Source organism: Ambystoma mexicanum, chromosome 2q (genome assembly GCF_040938575.1).
Source record: "Ambystoma mexicanum isolate Mex_15411 chromosome 2q, UKY_AmexF1_1, whole genome shotgun sequence".
Taxonomy (NCBI): Eukaryota; Metazoa; Chordata; class Amphibia; order Caudata; family Ambystomatidae; genus Ambystoma; species Ambystoma mexicanum.
The window spans coordinates 928,920,424-928,935,098 of NC_090924.1; the positions used below are offsets into that span (position 1 = coordinate 928,920,424).

Below are 14,675 nucleotides of genomic sequence, written 5' to 3' on the forward strand. Positions count from 1 at the left end.
CAGTTGCAGAACTTTCTCCAACGGCAACGGTACAGAGACTTTGTCGCAGGCCGTCTGGCCCAAAGCAACACCTCCATCACGTCTTCAGGGAGGTCCCAATCCTTATACCTCAACCTTTCAGAAGCCAAGCGTGAAGGTTGAGGGATCTGACCTGTGGATGGAGAACCTGACCCCACCCCTGTGAGAGCAGATCGCCTCGGTAGGGAAGATGGCGTGGAGGGCAGATAGACAAGTCGAGAAGGTCCGGGTACCACTTTCTCCGGGCCCATGCCGGAGCAATGAGGATCATCCGGGAACCGAACCTCCGTAACCTCCATAGCACTTGCAGCAGTGGGAAGGACCACTCCACCACGAACGTGTCCCTTAAGGCTCCTCTTGGAGGAAATTCCTGCAAGCAGAAACTTTTGCACTTCCGGTTGACAATGGAGGCAAAGAGATAGATTTGTGGGTTCCCCAAAGGGCGAAGATCTCCAGGAGAATCTCCTGAGCCAGCTCCCACTCGTGAGAGATTGCGCTCTGCCTACTCAGAGCGTCTGCCGTCTCGTTTTCGTTTCCGGCCAGATGAACTACCGAGATCGAAATTTCCTGCTGTATGGCCCAGAACCAGAGCTGCATCGCCTCTCTGCACAGAGGAAGTGACCCTGCCCCCCCTTTTTATTGAGGTAGTGCATGGCCACTGTGTTGTCCGTCAGAATCAGGACATTCTTCCCTCGCACAGTCGGCAGAAAAGCCTTCAGGGCAAGCCTGACGGCCCTCAGCTCCAACAGACTGATATTGAGTCTGGACTCCGACGGAGACCAACGACGGCTGACTGTCAACTCGTTGGCATGAGCTCCCCATCCCGTGAGGGATGCGTCTGTCACAATCGTCACCTATGGCCAGGGCAGCCAATAAGGAGCCCCCCCCCCCACAGAAGGTCCTGGGCGACCGAGGGCGGCACCTGAACGGAGTCCGACATCCTGTCAGAGGACTGTGACCACTGCATCTTGAGAGCCCATTGCAGAGATCTCATCCGCAACCTGGCCTCTGGCACCAGAAGAATGCAGGATGCCATGAGGCCGAGCAACCTCAAGAACTTGAACGCCGGGAGACTCTGGGCATGTCGAAACTTGTGCACCATCTGCTGAATGTGATGAGCCCTCACCTGGGGAGGGAAACACTGCCCCAGGGACGTGTCGAGCACTACTCCGGTGTACTGGAGCTGCTGAGTTGGCATCAAGTGGGACTTCTTTAAGTTGAGGGAGAAGCCCAGCTTGTGAAGGGAAAGGCAGGTGATGGACAGATGATCCAGGACTTGCTCGGCAGAGCGCGCCCTGATCAACCAATCGTCCAGGTAGGGGTAGACGTGAATCCCCCCTTTCCCAAGATACGCTGCCACCACCACCATCAGCTTGGTGAAAACCCTGGGGTGGAGGTCAATCCGATCGGCAGGATCCGAAACTGAAAGTGCGAGTCGCCAATCGCGAGCCTCAGGTACTTCTTGTGCTTGGGATGGATCGGCACCTGAAAGTAAGTGTCCTTGAGGTCGAGAGACACCAACCAGTCCTGAAGTTGAAGGGCCTGGAGGCCTTGAGAGCGAGTATTCATCTTGAACTTGTCCTTCCTGAGGAGCTTGTTCAAACCACGCAAGTCCATGATGGGCCTCAATCCTCTGTCTTTCTTCAAAATCAATAAGGGGAATACCATCCCTTGTTCCTCTCCGCTACAGGCACCAGTTCTATGGCGCCTTTCTCCAGCAGGGATTTTATTTCCTGTGCAAGGAGCGGATACGGACTCTTTAAAGAGAGATTTCCTGGTGGATTGTCGTGAGGCCTCTGCCGGAAAGGAAGACAGTAGCCGTGGGCTATGATCTCCAGAACCCACACATCTGAAGTAATGGCACGCCATTCTACAAGATGCTGTGCCAGCCTTCCCCCAACTGGCGAACCATGGGCACATGGCCTAATGACTGAGCTGAAGCGGCTACGGCATTGCCTGAGGGTAAAGAGGCAACTGCCCGAGTGGCCTTGGCCCCTCGAGTACCTTGTTTTCCACCTCTTGTACTCCTACGGTGGCCCCTTTGGCTTGCAGGTCTTCTCGATCTACCAAAGGATGAGTAATATCGAAAGGAACCTCCCCTCCACTGCGGTCCCTTAGGACGAAAAGGCAGAGGTTGGCGATCTGCAGCACTCAACGACTTTGCTGCAGCTTTGTAGGTCTGCAACCTCTCAAGGCCCTTGTCAGCCTTGCTGCCAAAAAGATGTTCACCATCAAAGGGCATGTTGAGAAGCCGGGCGTGTACATCAGGAGCAAACCCCGACTTCCGCAACCACGCAAATCTGCGCATTACGGTGCTCGCCTCCATGGACCGGCTGACGCAATCTGCCATGTCCAGACCCGACTGAACGGATTCACACATGGCATCCTTGCCATCCTGAACAAGAGCAAGAAAGCCATCCCCTTCCTCCCCTTCGGGAATGTGTTCATCTGCCAAAGAGATACAATTCCACAGAGTATGAGTGAAACGTGCTAAGGCACACACAGAGTTGGCTGCCTGTACAGCCATACCCCCTGAAGAAAACACTTTCTTCGACCAGCCATCAAAACGTTTGTCGTCCCTATCAGGAGGGATGGTAGGGTACATCCTGTTTTGCCGGGCCGTAGCCGCCTGCACCACCAAACTATCCGGAGTGGGGTGCGTAGTCAAGTTGCTGGGGTCGCTACTGGCTGGACAGTATTTTTTAAGCAAAGACTTGCCCACTGCCGGGAGACTCTCCGGAGCAGTCCAAGCCGCTGCCACCCTTCTTTGCAAGGCCATATGGAATGATATGATATGTTAAGGCATTTGTAACGCGCCTATACACAAGTGTTTCAAGGCGCGAATGGCAGCACCGGGTCAGTTGGAGGACCTTGGTCAAGGATATCCTTCAGGTCATCCTGCAGAAAATCCATGGGTGGCGCAGACCACCCCAAGTATTCCGTCACCCTCAACATAAGGTGCCGGTACGAGGACTCGGCGTGCGTGCCAGGCTCAGGCCTACCGAACCCAACCTCCGGAGAGGTGTCCAGACCACTGGCGTCATGCAAGGCCTGACGCAGGTCTTCTAGCTGGCTATGACTAGACATGAGTTTGTCAGGAACCTCTTCAGGAACCATACCTTCATCAGACCCTTCATCCACCTCAGAGATATAAGCCAGAGGCTGGAATAAATCCCTGGATGAGGTGAGGGCACAGAAAAAGGCTCAAATACAGGCCTTACTGACTTCTGCAGGGCATTTCTCGGAGTTTCCACCGGTTTCCGGGGCACTTCCGATAAAGTCTCCTCGAAAGGCGTTGACTTCGAGCTCGGAGTGGCACCAATGGCTTCCACACAGGCCTCGAGGGCAGAGCCCCGAGCGTGTCCTTCGACGGTCTCGGCGCCAAAGGCGTCAACGTCTTCTTCGAAGACTTCACAGGCTCCGATGGTCTCAAGAGCGATCCACCTTGTCCGACCGGGACCTCGAAGGATCCCGGTGATCACGACAACCGCTCGAGCCCGAAGGCATGCCGACACTGTCTCTAGCACATTCCCTGCCGGCGTCTTTCGATGGCGTGGACGGAACGGAGCCCTCATCTCCTTACAAAATGAATCCCATTCCGCAGGGACAAGAAACCCGCCGACGGGCGGAGTCCTCGGACGAGAAAGGCGACATAGCTTCCAGGAGTGCCTCGACGAGGCAGAGGAATGGCGGGACCCACTCCGAGACCGAGACGCCCTGGACTTACGCCGACGATGCATAGATTCACCACTCGAATCGTCAGTCGAAGGCCCAGTGGATTTCGACTTCCGGGGCTTGGCCACCTTACTGACAGAAAGCTTCTTCTTATGCTCCCGCAAGGCCTTCGATGTTAATGACTGGCACTCGTCGGAATCGTCCGTGGCGTGGTCCTCACCGAGGCACCAGAAGCAGGCGTCATGCGGGTCCGTCAGCGACATCTTGGAACCGCAGTCTCGACACTTCTTGAAACCCGGTCGCGGGGTAGAAGAAGACGAAGACATCATGGAAATCTTCACAAACGAACAGGTTCGAAGAACTGAAAGAATAGAACTCAGAAGAACCGAGGCACGGCGAGATCTCCGAAGCGAACACGTTCGCGGAAAAAACGGAACCGAGGCTACGGGCGTTGTGCGTCCCATTTATAACATCCGGTGATGTCGGCTCGACGGAAGCCCTCGAGGACAGCGTATTGACGTAGGACACAAACACCGAAAATTTTCTGAAGCAGCACAGCTGTGGTGATTATCTGTCATAGATATGGAATACATCGGAGGACCCAATCTCCTCGAAGGGAATTGTTTCTTACCTGTAACTCCATTTCTCCAGCATTAGTATCTTTCATGGATTCACATGCTTAGAATATTCCCCGTCGTCAGGCTGGGAATCCTCGGTAAGTTATATAGACCTTTTCCATAGGAAAAATTCCGACACTTTTGTGTCCTATCTACGTCGTTTTGGGCCGCGCACGCCGGCGCCACTAGGACGTAGGGGTATATATAGCTCCGCCCCCGCGGCTCCCTCAGATTTCAGCCCCCAAAGTAGTATGGGGGGATCTGGTTTGCATGCTCAGGGGAGGCCGGCGGGCGCATGTGAATCCATGAAAGATACCAATGCTGGAGAAATGGAGTTAAATGTAAAACTATTCCCTTCTCCAGCATTGGATCTTTCATGGATTCACATGCTTAGAATAGATTGTATAGCAGTATCCCCCAACATTGGAGGCGTGTATGCAAACCAACATCACAACCAGCACAGTGCCCACTTACTATGGCAACACACTACATTACAGTATGTTCACTGTACAAGCACAGTGCCCACTTACTATGGCCAAACATTACATTATAGTATGTTCACTGAAAAAGACACGACACTTTAAAGCATAGTTTCCGAAGGATGCAACCCCACTTGGAACAGGTGACGTAGTACTGCCCGCCCCATCTGTGTATCTTCAGCATGTTGCTGTGCGAGACAGTAATGTCGGGTAAACGTATGTGGTACCGACCAGGAAGCCGCCTGGCAGATATCCCCCAGCGGAATTCCGGACCACAAAGCCGTCGACGACTATGCAGATCTTGTCGAATGGGCCCTTGGATGCCTTTCCAGCGGCTTTCGGGCCTTGGAATGACTATAAGAAATGGCCGAAGACACCCATCTGGATAGTCCTTGTTTTGAAATTGCTTTACCCCTAGCCGCAGGACCTTAAGCTACGAAGAGATGTCTCGTGTCTCTGAAGCTTTGAGTGCGATGGAGATAAAATTTCAAAGCTCTTTTCACGTCCAATGTATGGAGAGTCTTCTCTGCCACTGAAGACGGTTTTGGAAAGAATGTAGGCAACACTATAGTAGCGTGTTTATGGAACATGGAAGGTACTTTAGGTATGAAATGCGGGTTAGTGGCCAGCACGACTTTATTACTGAAAAACCTCAAATACGGAGGGTCGATCACTAGAGCTTGTATTTCCGACAGGCGACAAGCAGAAGTAATGGCCACCAGGAAAGCCAATTTCCAAGACAAAAATTTTAATGATGTCGATGACATTGGTTCAGAAGGGGGTTTCATCAGGGCTGCCAGGACCAGGTTCAGACTAGAGATCGGAGGAAACTTCTTCTTGGGAGGAAAGGTTCGAAACAACTCTTTAAGGAAGTGTTTAACTAGGCGGTCACTGAACAGTGGAGTGGAGTGTCTCTTCCGAGTAAATCTCGAGATGGCAGCAAGATGCACCTTTATGGATGAGACAGATAACCTGTTATTTGCCAGGAGCAAGAAGTATGGTAGGAGTTGTTCCGGTGTGATCGCCCGCGGGACCAGACCTGGTTGACCTGTGCACCATATGCAGAACCTTTTCCATTTGTATGTGTATGAAGTGTTCGTGGAAGGTGCCCTTGCGGCTTGCAAAATACGACGGCAATCCGCTGGAATCACTAACGCGCCAAACTCGGCGAAATCAGGAGCCAGGCCGTCAGACTGAGGTTGTCCGGGTCGTGATGCCAAACGGTCCCTTTCTCCTGAGACAGAAGGTTGGGGATCTTCTGGAACCTCATTGGTTCTGCCGCTGAGAGGTGAAGTAGATCGGAGAACCACACTTGTCTGGCCCAATACGGGGCCACCAGGATCAACCGACAAGGATATCTGTGGATCCATTGCAGAGTCCGACTGATGAGAGGGAATGGGGGGAAGGCATACAGAAACTTGCCCGTCCACGGCAAGGAGAACGCTTCCCCTAGCGAGTCTTGTTGTGGCCACCTGCTCGCGTATTGGGAGCATTTCTTGTTGTCTCTCGTCGCAAAGAGATCGAGGGCCGGATGACCCGATTCCGCGAAGACACGGTGCAGTTGCTGATCGTTCAGTTCACATTAGTGTAGACAATTCATCTCTCTGCTGAGAGCGTGTGCTTGCACATTTTTCACTCCTGGTAATGCCAGATCTCCTGGGCTTCCGTCGACAGGCTCCTGGAGCGAGTTCCTCCCTGCTTCCGTAGATAAAACATGGTTGTCGTGTTGTCTGTCATGATTCTCACCACTGAGCCATTTATCTGCGGCAGAAAGAATTTTAGGGCCCAACGCACCGCCCTCAACTCGAGCAGGTTGATGTGGAGGGAGGACTCTTCCAATGACCAACGACCCTGAACCTGTAAGGAGTCCAGATGCGCTCTCCACCCAGTTAGAGAAGCATTCGTGACCACTGTCCTTCTGGAACGCAGGCTCCAGTAAGGGCGTTCCCTTCGTTAGGTGTATGGAGATTCTCCACCATTGAAGCGCCTGCACAAGCTGGCCGTTGATGGTCAACTTGTCCGACCAGCGTCCTCGACTCTGTGCCCATCGATCCGCCAGGAATTCCTGAAGAGGCCTCATGAAGAGGCGACAGTTGTCTATCAAGGGTATGCAGGATGACATGGTCCCCAGCAGGGGCATGTACCTTCGTACTGACACTCTGATTTCGACCTCCCATTCCGATGCCTTTTGTTGCAGTCTGTGAATCCTTTCGAGGGATGGCTTCACCAGTCCCGACTGTGTGTGGAACTCCTCCCCCAAAAAGACCAAGGTCCTTGAAGGCTTTAACGAGGACTTGTCGAAGTTCACCGCAAAGCCCAAACATTGCAGGAGGGACAGGGTGGCATCCAGGCTTTCTTTTGCCCTTTCTGGAGACAGTCCCCTCACTAGCCAATCGTCCAAATAAGGGTACACATGGTGACCTTCCTTTCTTAACCAGGCTGCTATTGGAGCCAGACATTTGGTGAACGTCCTGGGGGACGATTTTAGGCCGAACGGGAGGACCTTGAACTGATAGTGGGTTTGTCCGACGACGAACCGCAGAAATCTTTTGTGCCGTCGACGCATCGGGATATGGAAGTATGCGTCCTGAAGGTCTAGCGACGACAAATAATCTCCGGGTTGTATCTATCGGATCACCTCCTGAAGCGTCAGCATTTTGAATTTTAAATTCTTGAACCGTTTGTTGAGCGCTCGTAGGTCCAGAATGGGACGCCATTTTCCATTTGGTTTCTTGACGACAAAGTACCGGGAGTACACTCCCTGTCCTTTTTCTGCCACCAGGACCAGTTCTATAGCCCCTTTCTGCAGCATAAGCGCCATCTCCTGTAGTAGTATTTGAAGGTGGGGCTGGGACGAGAACACCGGTGGAATGTGTGGTGGCTTGCCCTTGAACTGTAGAGAATGTCCCAGATGAATCGTGTCCAAAACCCATCGTTCTGTTATGCGCTCCCACTCGTCGACGCGACGAGACACTCGGCTCCCCAGGACACCCTGAAGCATGTCATTGTTGGCTCTTGGTTTGCTTATCTTTCGTCGACGAAGGGTAGGCACCCTGCCGTCTGGAGGTTTGGTACTCTCTGCCCCTACGAGAAGATTGGGCCGCACGCCTGTAGCCTTGGGACGAGTAGGAGGGTCTGCTGAAACCTCGGTCTCTAGATGACCCAACCCGGGAGTTACCAGAGGCCCCTCTGAAAGGATAAAAGGAACGAAAAATTCCTACCACTCTGGAGGGCTCTGAGTGATCGTGCCGTGTCAGTATCCTCTTTCATGCCCTTCAAGGCCTCATCAACTTTTTTTTCACCGAACAGTTGCTCCCCTTCACACGGCATATCCAAGACTTTATATTGCACCTCCGGTCTGAACGTAGTGCACTTGAGCCAGGCTTGTCTACGTAGAACTACGCCATTATTGATTTGCTTAAAACCGGACTCGGCTAGGTCGACGGCAATGTTTATAGCATGGTTGGAGGCCTCCTCTACTTCCCGCACTAGCAACATTGCGGACTTTCTATGTTCCTCGGGCAAATGCTCTAAGATAGGAGCCAGTCGGTGCCACATTTCCCTGTCATACCTAGACATAATCGCCAAGGAGTTGGCTGCTTTAACTGTAGTCGCGCCGACGGACAGCAACTTCTTGCCGAAAGCATCTTGTCTCCTGGCCTCGTTGTCTGGAGGGGTCGTGCATTTATGTTGAGACCTGGCCTTTCTCGCCGCCGCCGCCGATACCACCGACTCCGGCGAAGGTTGAGACGTCAGGCACTTGGGAGTTGATTCCGGAGCCTTGAACTTCTTCTCCAAACGACCTTTCACTGCCGGTTCAGAGAACGGGTGCCGCATGGTCTTCAGGCCCTCTTGCCAGACATGATCCAAAATCGGGATGGCGAATATGGATTTCCTTCTCTTGCCCACATGATCAAAAAGAAAACAATCTTTTTTCTCCTCTGCAGGGACTAGGCCAAACTCCGAACACGCCTTACTCATCATGGCATGGAATGCACCCACGTCGTCAGGTGGCGATGGCTGTGCTGGGCTTCTCGGAGCTTCCATCTCCGCTTCAGAGTCCCAAGTTGGGTCCCTTGAGGGGGATAGTGAGATGTGTGAAACTGATCCCTCACGGTCAGAGACCTATAGTTCTCCTTCTTCTTGCAGGGTAGGGCAATCTTCCGGCGCGTGGGAAGCGGCCGTAATCCTGGTCGCCGAGCGAGGAACCGGCCCGGCTCGTCGATGAATGGCGTAGACTGTCTCCGTGTCGGGGCCCCAGGCTGGGGTATTTGTGTATCCAAACGCTGTAACAGTTTTTGTAGCGTATTTAGCACTTCCAAGGACAGAACCGCCTGGGGGTTCAGTAATGACGAGGTAGTAGGGATGGAACCCACACCCAAGAGCGACATCGCGCTGGTCGGCTGCAGACCCAGATCGATTGGGCGCGCGACCGTGTCGCGTTCCTCGTCAGCCGACGAGATGGAGAAAGTCGCCTCTGGTTGAAGCAGGGCCTCCGGCGGGACAGGATCGAAAACCTCCGGTTGCCATCCCATCGACGGGACCACCGTCGACGATATGTTTCCTACAGCCGCAGTCTGACATGTGGGAGGAGCCGCCGTTGATGCAGGCGTCGACGAGCGGGTCGTCGGCGAAGCCAGTGGCGCAGGGCCTTGAGGTTTTCCCGCCGCTTTTGGGGGCCGACTTGCTGGCCGCGGCCTCTCGACTCAAGGTAGACTTATGACGGTCTCCTGAGGAGGATTTAGATGGTTCTTTTCTCTCCTTTTTAGATGAGGAGGAAGACGACGCCTTGTGTGAAGAGAAGGAGGCCTTCGAATGTTTCTCCGAGGGTCGTTTTTCGGCCGACTCCGAGGTTAGTTTTTCGGCAGCACGTGCCTTCTTCGTCGGGGGTTCCGACTTACTTTTTGAGGCCTTGGAGCCCACCTCCGATGCCGGGTACTCACCCGCTCTGTCACTGAGCCAATCGACCAGGCGTCTTTTTCGATCTTTGAGGGTTTTTTGGGAGAAACCCTGACAGATTTCACAAGTGTCAGCCGTGTGTTGAGGATGAAGGCAGTAAATGCAGTCCATATGACCATCCTCTTCGTACACCTTATTAAGGCCGCACGTAGCACACAGACGAAACAACTCCTTTCCAGACATTCTCTTGAGAAGAACAAACAGTCGCAGAAGTAGAAAGAACAACCTAACAAAATAGCAGATACGCAAGGTAATCCCACCACTTTGGAAGATGGTTGAAATCTGAGGGAGCCGCGGGGGCAGAGCTATATATACCCCTACGTCCTAGTGGCGCCGGCGTGCGCGGCCCAAAACGACGTAGATAGGACACAAAAGTGTCAGAATTTTTCCTATTTTCCTATGGAAAATGTCTATATAATTTACTGAGGATTCCCAGCCTGACGACGGGGAATATTCTAAGCATGTGAATCCATGAAAGATCCAATGCTGGAGAAGTTTGTTTACACAGGCACCTGCTAACAGTTGCCCTGCCAATGCTGTACGTTTGGCGTTCGTGTAAGAAAAATGTGCATTGTAAATGGAATTCTGTCCCAGTACTCATTTGTATGGTACTTGCACTGGCCCTGCCCATGTTGTGCCTGTGTGTGAGTGTAGTTTACACTGGTCCTGTCCATGCTACACCTATTTTATTTCAGTGATCCTGCAAATGCTGGATCTGCCCATGCATGTATGTATCTATGGGACTTATAAAACCTACACCTAACTGGTAAGCAATGGAGCAATGCATAAAAAAGCTGCCCATTTGTATGTGATGGATTTAGAGGGAAGCTTGAACAAGCACTTCATATAGTGCACCTGTTTGAAGGGAACCTGTATTAGCCCAGACTATGCTCTGCCTGTACCAATTTAATTTGTGAGGGAAGCTTGTGCTGATCCTCGCTATATAGTAACTATGCGCTGTATTTGTAAGGAAAGCTTATACATTTGGGAAATGTGCAGAGTTTCTTCCTATGGGTGATTGAGTGGAAAACTGGCATGTCTACCTGTTTGGTGCATGATAGTAGCTTACTGTGCTGCTGTCCATGATTTCCCTGTCCAGTGAGTAGTCGAAGCTTTCAATGCTGATTTCTGTAGCTCTGATGTTACCCATCTTGTACTTTTCCTGTATGTCAGGGAAGTTGTACTTGTCCTGGATGCACTGTATTCTCTGCATTTGAATGAAGTTAGTACTGTTTCTGCCCGGAGGTACCAGTATAACACCATTCTTGACTTAACTCAGCCAAATGAAGAATACATTGGCAGAGTTGTTGGGCACAATTTGTGGTAAATTGAACTTTATAAATTGAGCAAGCTGCACAGTACACTAATGTCCCCATTTAGGAAGGCTAATGTAAGCAGAGCTTCTGCTGTGTCACTGTCTACCTCCTAGCAGCCAAAGTTGGGAGGCAAAACCACTACCCCATTTTCACACCGGGTGCGGATTCTGCACAAATACACCTACTTACACACCGTGCATTAAATGATGAAGGTGAGTTTATATGCCTGAGAGATGGAACATTGTTTAGGAGAATGCTGATGCCACACATTTGTACCGTTAGGTGTAAAGGAAAGTTCCCAAAAAAGAGGCGGTCTACGTAATGTGGGTGGGCCGAGCAGCATTACATCGAGCTTGGATGGTCTTGTAAAGGATGAATTGTTAGGAAGTCCATTGTTAAGGTAGCCGACTAAATGTATCCACCTGACTCTTCTATGCGAGGTTCACTGTGTAAAACTGTATTAAAAAAAGAAAAGAGGTTTCTGAGCTCGGGCCAACCTTTTTGAGACCGGGATACCACGCTGGTTTCACAACCCATTTCTGCATAACTGTATGCAAATAAATATCAGTTTATTTTCTGCCTGCATCCACCATGGGAATATTTGGGGATGTGCTGCATGTTCCTGCACCACCTCCTAGACATCCGAAAGGCCAAAAGGTATTCCCTCCGCTCGGCCTGGAATGTATGGCAGAGTAAGGGGTTTTATTTGCAATCTTTGGTGACTGGAAGAAGAGTGCGAGAGGAGGGGACCACCATCCCCAAGCTACGCGTGGCGATAGTACAACTACAACCAGCTTCCAAAACTTTCTGCCTTTTACTGAATTGCTATTCGGTTTAGTTAAGGAAACATGATTGTAGGAGGATCAATTGCAATCAAAGCTAGAAGTAGCTCTACAACCAAATTGGGCAGTGCTGGTAGATAGTCTGAGGAGATGTGGGAAGAAATTGGAAGACTCCTTCCGACAACCTTGAAAAATGCCTTCAGTACGTCATAATGAAGACTGGAGCCGCTGTTGGGTTAACACAAGTTTGTCAATTTATTGACATCAGAATAAAAGAAAACACAATAAGGAGTTTTCAGTTTCCTAGCTCCTGGACTTGATTCAGTCTTTCGCAGAAAGTTCCTTCTTAATTCTCCTCAAATAAGGGTGTACAAAGGCTTTCCTGTAGTTAGTCTTCGTATGCCCAGATGGGGTCCGTGACTGTGCCAATCTGAAAAGACACTGATGAATCCCTCTCAGTCCTTCTGTTTCTGCATTAAATAGGGGCTGGTTAGTTCTCAGCCAATCAGTTGCCAACTCGTCATATGGTCTATAATTACCCTTCCAAGCCGCGCCCCCATCTTCCCTGTCTGAAGGTTGCCATGATGCCTCCCCACGTGGCGTATGCAGCGGTCTCTGTGAACACAGAACATCAAAATCCAGGGAGAATGGCGGGCCATCAAAGGCCGGGGAGAATGGCGGGCCATCAAAGGCCGGGGAGAACGGCGGGCCATCAAAGGCCGGGGAGAACGGCGGGCCATCAAAGGCCGGGGAGAACGGCGGGCCATCAAAGGCCGGGGAGAACGGCGGGCCATCAAAGGCCGAGGAGAACAGGGGCCATCAAAGGCCGGGGAGAACAGCGGGCCATCAAAGGCAACAGCGGGCCATCAAAGGCCGGGGAGAACAGCGGGCCAAACCCGAAGGTAGGTGTGAGTGTGCGTGAGACCCCCTCCCTCCTGACACTGCTCCCACTCTGGGGCTGCGAGGACTGCATGTCTGTCTCCCGACTCCTCACTCATCGCATTGGGGAGTGCTGTGTTATGCAGTTGCGTATCCCCAGCCTTCTTCTCAGGGAAAGCTGTGAAGGGAGACCCAACATCTACTACCCCAGCTCTGTTCCCCGTTGGTCCAGAGCTGCCACTTTGCTTCTCCGCCACTCCGGAGATGCGACCCCTGCTTCCCCGCCACTCCCAAAATGCTGTCAGAAGGTGGCACTCGCTTCGGGGCTGTGTCCCTTGGTCCAGTGCACCAGTCCTCGTTCCGCGAGTCTGGCCCGTTAGGGGTATTCCACTATGTGATCCGTTCACAACATCATTAAAGCCACCCACATTAGCCCACAAATGCAAACTGACTCTCACAGATGTGTGTGGATGGGTTACCTAAACCTGGCTTGCGACTAAGCTGAATATTATGAGACATGGCTCCCTCTAATCATGTTCATTTTAAGTCTCTGTGTAATTATCTGGGGTTTGTGTGAAAATAGTTGCCACAATTGTCACAGATGACTAAGAAATCAGTCAGCCTTTAAGACAGTTCAAGAGTTTTTAATAACTTTATTTGTGGGACCTAGCGTCGGCCTCCTCACTCTAGTCTTGTTGAGACCCGCCTCCCCAACCCAGGCGTCCGGAATCCTGGGCTAGTGCTAACAAATGTTGACCTCTATTTTCCAAGCACCATCTTTTGCGACAAATGGCATCCTAAAACACTGACCCTCTAATCTTCGTCAAGGAATTTCCAGCTGTCCCTACTGTAACCAAGAGTTGGTGTTTTAAAGGCATAGGGGCGGTGCCATGCATGTACTGTGGTTTGACTTAGTACACATGCCCCACTCCTCTCTACTTGGACTACTTTCTGCTTACTCATCCCTCCTTCCAGATATCCCTTCAATTCTTCACTCCTCTGGAACTTACCACCACCCTTTGACATTTCCACTCCACTCCACTCGTACTCCCTTCTTCCACACCACGATTCCCTCCTCTACACTGCTACTCACTTCTTTACACTACTCTACCCACTACGAGTCTTTTCTCCTACTACTCTCCTCCTCCTCCTCCTCCTAGAAATACTACCTCATCCACCCACATCTTCTCTCCTCATTTCAACTACTCGGGTAGAGAGGATAGTGTAAGGAGTGAATGTGAAGTGAATGGTACAAACAGGTACACTCACACTGCAGTACACTTGCACTCACTAAACAAATACCTCATTTTACAATATAACAGCATCCACACTCTGCGCCTACCTCCTTCTGGTCTCTTGGTCCTCCTCCTCTGACCTCAGCCAAACAACCAACCACCTCCCTGCAACCTGTGCCCTTTCTTATATCCCTCCTTCTCCTGCCATTGGACAACTGGCCCTGTCTGATGCTGCTGCTCTTTCCCCACCTGGGATGCGTTACAAGGTGAGAAAGGTTTCCAGAGGGGGACATCCATGGCGGTTCTGTAAGTCCAAGGATCCAGTTCATATGGGGAGATTGGGCTTCTGGTTCCACTAAGGCAGTGGTATTCTAAGTTGTTTATGCTGAGCCCCCCCCCCCTTTCAGTGAAAATATTGCTGCCAAGCCCCCACCTCCCTCCTTGAGAAAAAAAATTGTAACTGGGCTCCCCCAGATGCCATATCTGCTATACTTACTATTATAAGCAGTCTCTGTAATCCCTTTTTGAAGAGCCTAGGGGGCCAGCCTACAGTTTGAAGACCATTGCACTACGGTATGGCCATACCCATATGGGTTTTGTGTCGATTCCTTTACTTCCCCAGTGGTCTAGTGGCTGCCTACCACCTGTTGTAGTAGCCGACTACCATCCGACTACCATCCAGGAGCAGAGTGCGGTCTGGAGCTCTGACTTGTGC

General features: G+C 51.6%; 1 protein-coding gene across 1 annotated transcript in view; it reads right to left on the bottom strand.

Annotated features, from left to right (window-relative positions):
• Positions 1–14,675, bottom strand: part of HIBADH (3-hydroxyisobutyrate dehydrogenase) — a 1,418,622-nt gene that overhangs the window by 410,344 nt on the left and 993,603 nt on the right. The gene's annotated exons all lie outside the window — the stretch shown is intronic.